Below are 6,000 nucleotides of genomic sequence, written 5' to 3' on the forward strand. Positions count from 1 at the left end.
TCTAAATTCCCAGTTGTTTTTTCTTCAAACTTAATTTCAAAATTGATATACACTTTGGTTCTTTGAGACTTATTTCTTTAAATGTACGAGGCATAAGAGATATTACAAAGAGGAAATCTGTTTTTCTATTTAGCAGAAGGTAAAATGCTGAAATAATTTTCCTACAAGAGGCACACTCGGTAAGCGAGGATGTAAAACTCTGGAAATCACAATGGGGTGATCAGAGCTTTTTTAAGTCATGGCACTAACCAATCAGCAGGGGTCGCTATTTTCATTAATAAACTCAGGGGTGATGTAGTTGAATTCGAGGCATCAGAAGAAGGTAGATGGATTATCTTAGTCATAAAACAAGGCAACCATACTTTTATTACTTGCAATCTTTATAGTTACAATAACATCCCTCTTGCGAGAAATATGTTTGTGCAACTTTGCTCCAAAATCAAACAGTATGAGACCAAATTCCCACCTAAAGCCAACCCACAATCTAGATTTAAAAGTACACTCTACACTATAGATGAATTGAATGTTATAGATGTTTGGCGGTTCCTAAACCCCAATTGTAACGAATTCACCTGGAGTAATGTCAACAAGTCTCTCTGCTCAAGGATTGATCTGTGCTTGATTTCACCCAACTGCATACAATGTGTTAAAGATGTTTCTCATAGCTATGCTCCTTTATCTGACCATCATGCTGTCACTTTGCACTTTGGAAGAACTAAAAACAATTGCTGTAGAGGTTACTGGAAAATAAACGTTAATTTGTTAAATGATGACTCTTTTTGTAATATGGTCAAAATGAACGCTTTAAGCATCTTTAAGAAGACAAATCTTGACCATATTTAAAAGTGGGATTACTTCAAATTTAAAATAAGAGAAATAGCTATAAGACGGAGCATAGAAATAAAAAACAATAATGTTGCAAAGGAAAATCATTTAATGAAAGAACTAAGTGCATACTTAAACAAAACTAACCTAAACTAAAAGAAGAGATTGACAATTTGTATGTTGAATTAACCAAAGGAGCATTTATCAGATCAAGGAGCAAATGGCTTGAGCAGGGAGAAAGGAATCCCGCGTATTTTTTTGCGTTAGAAAAAAGAAACCAAAAAAGGAACAGTATCACCTCTCTAAAGGGAGATAACAAAACATGTTGGAAACTTCTATGGTAAGATTTATACTTCTGAATCTCAACCAGATGCTTGTGACTCCTTCATGCAGTGTATTGGACAACATATTCCTAAAATTTCAGGACAATTTCGTGCTCAATGTGATCAAACAATTACCAAAACAGAAATGTGGACCGCTGTTAGATCTATGAAAACAGGGAAAGCTCTTGGCAACGACGGACTCCCAGTTCTACGTCCATTTCTGGGATATCATTGAGCACCCACTTTTTGAAGCACTTTCTCAATGTATCGAAAACAATGAAACGTCAAGCACAATGAAACAAGGGGTTATGTGTTTAATCCCTAAACCTCAAAAAGACCCACAGATAATCGAAAACTGGACACCTATTACTTTGTTAAATGTTGACTATAAAATACTCGCTCTAATTTTCGCTAAGCGTCTGAAGAGGGGACTCAATGATGTTATCTCTGAAACACAAACTGGGTTTATGTCTAATAGGCTCATAAGCTCAAATATTAGATTAATATTGGATTTATTGGATCATGCTGAATACTTGAACACACAAGCATTAATCGTATTCCTTGATTTTTATAAAGCATTTGACACAGTAGAACATCTCTTTCTTTTCAAATCAATCCAAACCTTCGGTTTTGGTCCAAATTTCACATCTGCCATCAAAATACTCTATAAAAATATCAACAGCTGTGTCATGCTTTATCCCAACACTACCTCTATGGGGTTCCATTTGTGCCAAAAATAAGTAGCTGCAATATGTGTCGATATAGTTGGTCTATGTCATTGCTATGTGTCTTTGGTCTATGTTAACGGTGTACATGTTGTTGCCAAGTGTTGTTTGACATTTGTATGTAGATATTGCTTATGTGTTTGTTGTATATGTGTTTGTTGCATATGTGTTTGTTGTATATGTGTTTGTTGCATATGTGTTTGTTGTATATGTGTTTGTTGCATATGTGTTTGTTGTATATGTTTGTTGTATATGTGTTTGTTGTATATGTGTTTGTTGTATATGTGTTTGTTGCATAAGTGCATATGTGTTTGTTGCATAAGTGCATATGTGTTTGTTGTATATGTGTTTGTTGTATATGTGTTTGTTGCATATGTGTATACATAATGATGTAATCTGCGCGTGACTTAAGTGCCTGAGACGGTTCAATGCTATTGTTCCTTGGTGGTTCATGTTGTTGCCCCCATGTGGTCAATTCATGTAATTATCTGCACATGTCTTGACAGTCTGTCGTTGTTCACTGCCGTTGCTCTCTGCTGTTGGTTCATGTCGTTGGTTCATGTCGTTGGTAGCTACTGTTGTTGCCTGCACCCCTTGTCTATGGAGGACCGTGGCTGCCAAAACTATAAATAAATTAATAAATTAATAAATCAATAAATTAAAAAAAGATACAATTTGCAAAGAAATGCACGCAATTATGAGAATAAGTGCATTTATTTCTGTATTTATTTATATATTTATTTATTTCTGTATTTATTTATTTATATGTTTATTTATTTATTTTTGTATTTATTTATACATTTATTTCTGTATTTCTCTATTTATTTATCTATTTCTGTATTTATTTTTGTATTTATTTATTTATCTCTCTATTTATTTATTTCTCTATTTATTTATTCATTTCTCTATTTATTTATTTTTGCATTTATTTATTTATTTTTCTATTTATTTATTTATTTATGTATTTATTTCTCTATTCATTTATTTATTTATGTATTTATTTATCTATTTATTTATTTCTCTATTTATTTATTCATTTCTCTATTTATTTATTTATTTATTTTTGCATTTATTTATTTATTTCTGTATTTCTGTATTTATTTATTTATTTATTTATGTATATATTTATAGTTTTGGCAGCCACGGTCCTCCATAGACAAGGGGTGCAGGCTAGTGATGCGCGGGTCAGGGTTTTTTTCAACCCGCGGGTCCCGCATTTGGAGCAGGTTCTAACCCGACCCGGCCCGCCCCGCAACGTTGTTCTATTTTTACAGCCCGCCCCGCCCCGCCCCGCACCCGCACCCGCAACCATTAAAAATTACGCGTTACAACTATGATCCGTATGAACAGCACCGCCGTGTCAGCCCCTCGCGCGCGCGCGCTCTCTCTCTCTCTCTCTCTCTCTCTCTCTCTCTCTCTCTCTCTCTCTCTCCCCCTCCGAAGAGCGCTGGGCAAGAGGGAGAGAGGAAGAGAGCAGAGGTCGGCCTAACGCGAAGTCACACACAGTCGCACATACGGTGGAAAATAGGAAACATGAGCTCCACAAAAGCGTTCTCTGGATTACAAGCTGCAAAACGCTGCTTGTTTTATGAAAATCCGACGTATATTTACGCTAAAAACCTGCTGTAAAGACGACGGAATAAGTTGTGAATGAATTCAATGAATGCGCGTACGGAGGCATAGAGTGCCCGCGACCGGCATTTTTTGACCCGCCCCAACCCGCCCCGCGATCGAAGGAGAATTTCACGACCCGACCCGACCCGAACCGCGGGCAGACCGCGGGGCCCGCGGTGGAACCCGCAACCCGCGCATCACTAGTGCAGGCAACAACAGTAGCTACCAACGACATGAACCAACGACATGAACCAACAGCAGAGAGCAGTGAACAACGACAGACTGTCAAGACATGTGCACATAATTACATGAATTGACCACATGGGGGCAACGACATGAACCACCAAGGAACAACAGCATTGAACCGTCTCAGGCACTTAAGTCAGGCGCAGATTACATCATTATGTATACACATATGCAACAAACACATATACAACAAACACATATACAACAAACACATATGCACTTATGCAACAAACACATATACAACAAACACATATACAACAAACACATACAATAAACACATATGCAACAAATACATATACAACACACACATATACAACAAACACATATACAACAAACACATATACAACATACACATATACAACAAACACTTAAGCATCATCTACATACAAATGTCAAACAACACTTGGCAACAACATGTACACCGTTAACATAGACCAAAGACACATAGCAATGACATAGACCAACTATATCGACACATATTGCAGCAACTTATTTTTGGCACAAATGGAACCCCATACTCGATAACTCGATCTGTCCGTCAGGGTTGTCCTGTGGCCCCATTTCTGTTTTTATTAGCGGTAGAAATGGTATCAATCTATATTAAAAATGACCCTGAAATTAAAGACTTACAAATCTTTGGAAAAGAAATCAAAATAACACAACTTGCAGATGATACTGCATAAATGTCAGGTTGAGAAGGATATTGGAGCAGTGCAAAAGTTTTCAGATGCATCTGGGTTGAGACTCAATATGTCCGAATGTTTGGCCGCATTACATCACGTAACCGCCCAGGCGTAATGACGCAAACGCACAGACAGCTCAGAAGACGATCTGCGGCCTTCTCTGTCCCTCACTGAGAAGAACCAACTGCGGCTCCTCGAGTCTCCCTATGAGTTAAGCTAACACCTGTTTAAGCTTAAACATGTCAGAAACACACAAATATCATCATAAACTGTAAAACGAAGTTAAAGTTAAGTAGGCCTGTAAAAAAACTGACTTATTTGCGCCAATGTTGACGTTTTTTTCTTTTGTTTTCCCTTTGCCCTCGTAGGGAGCTGTGCTGTTATGTGTCCACTAATTTGTGTCTCCTGTCGCTGTTTTTAAGGTTTGCTAAAGTTTTTAGAGGAAAATGTATACATTCTGGCAGTGGCGTCATGACAGTGTGCATCTTCAGGAGGCGAGATTTCAATCCCCAACCTTCCGATCATGAGACGACCCGCTCTACCATTGTTGCCCCTAATTATAAGGAATGATTGGACATTGACTGTTTTGGGGGAAGGGGTTTTGCAAAAGGTCAATTAGAAAACAATACTCAATGGCTGCTTTCTTCAGAGTTTAGGAGCGAAATGGCAGCTGGACAAGGAGTTTGATGACCTGTTTGTCTTCCCAGCTGGGGCCAGATCACCAGATATAGTTTTTGGCTTTCAGCTGAGAACCTTTAGAGTGAAGAGTCGACATGCTCTGACTGGTCTGTGTGGAAGGCAACGATTACAATGCAAAAGCAACTACGCGCCAAAGTCCTGCAAGTTTCCACGGCTCTGGGTTTGAAGTGCAGTGAGGGTACTGTTTTGAAGACGACTTTGACAGAATACATTCAACTGCAAAGTAAAACAATGATCAAAAATAATGAGTGCAGTTGCCATGGATTAATCGAGAATGAATGTCATGTTTTTTTAGCACGCTCTTGTATCTGGAACAACCAGGTCATCGCCGCTCACCTCCGAGTTGCACAAACACTCTTCCAGTGTAAAAGGGCATGCGCCAACCCGAGGCACCTGAATGAATGGATTTAACTGGAAACCCAGTGCCTCGACTTGCCAAGCAGTTTGGCTTTTAGAATTATGAAATAGCATAGTTTTTAGTGAGATGTGAGCAATGTATGACATATTAGACACACTTTCTTATCGTTAACCCTATTATACTTAAGATTTTGCTAAAAACTTAACGTTTTAATGTTATCATTCATCATTCACTGTCTTTTTATGTCTCTGTGATGGTGTTTTTGCTGTATGTTTGTGCCTGTTGTTTGTCCTATCTGTCATGACATCAACCTGCCATGGGACTACAGATGAAAATTAGCCTATATGGCTAACTCCGGCACATTTACATGTTGAAGAAACACATGTTGATTAATGTGCACTGTCCCAATTCAAATAAAGATATAAAAAAAATATTAAAAAAACGGTTTTCCTTAGTTTGATGGTTTTGTTTTCTTGTTTATTGTTGCACTTATTGGACATTGACAGGAAGTGACATAGATAAAGGCA

Source organism: Gobius niger (genome assembly GCF_951799975.1).
Source record: "Gobius niger genome assembly, chromosome: 15".
In the NCBI taxonomy this organism is placed as follows: Eukaryota; Metazoa; Chordata; class Actinopteri; order Gobiiformes; family Gobiidae; genus Gobius; species Gobius niger.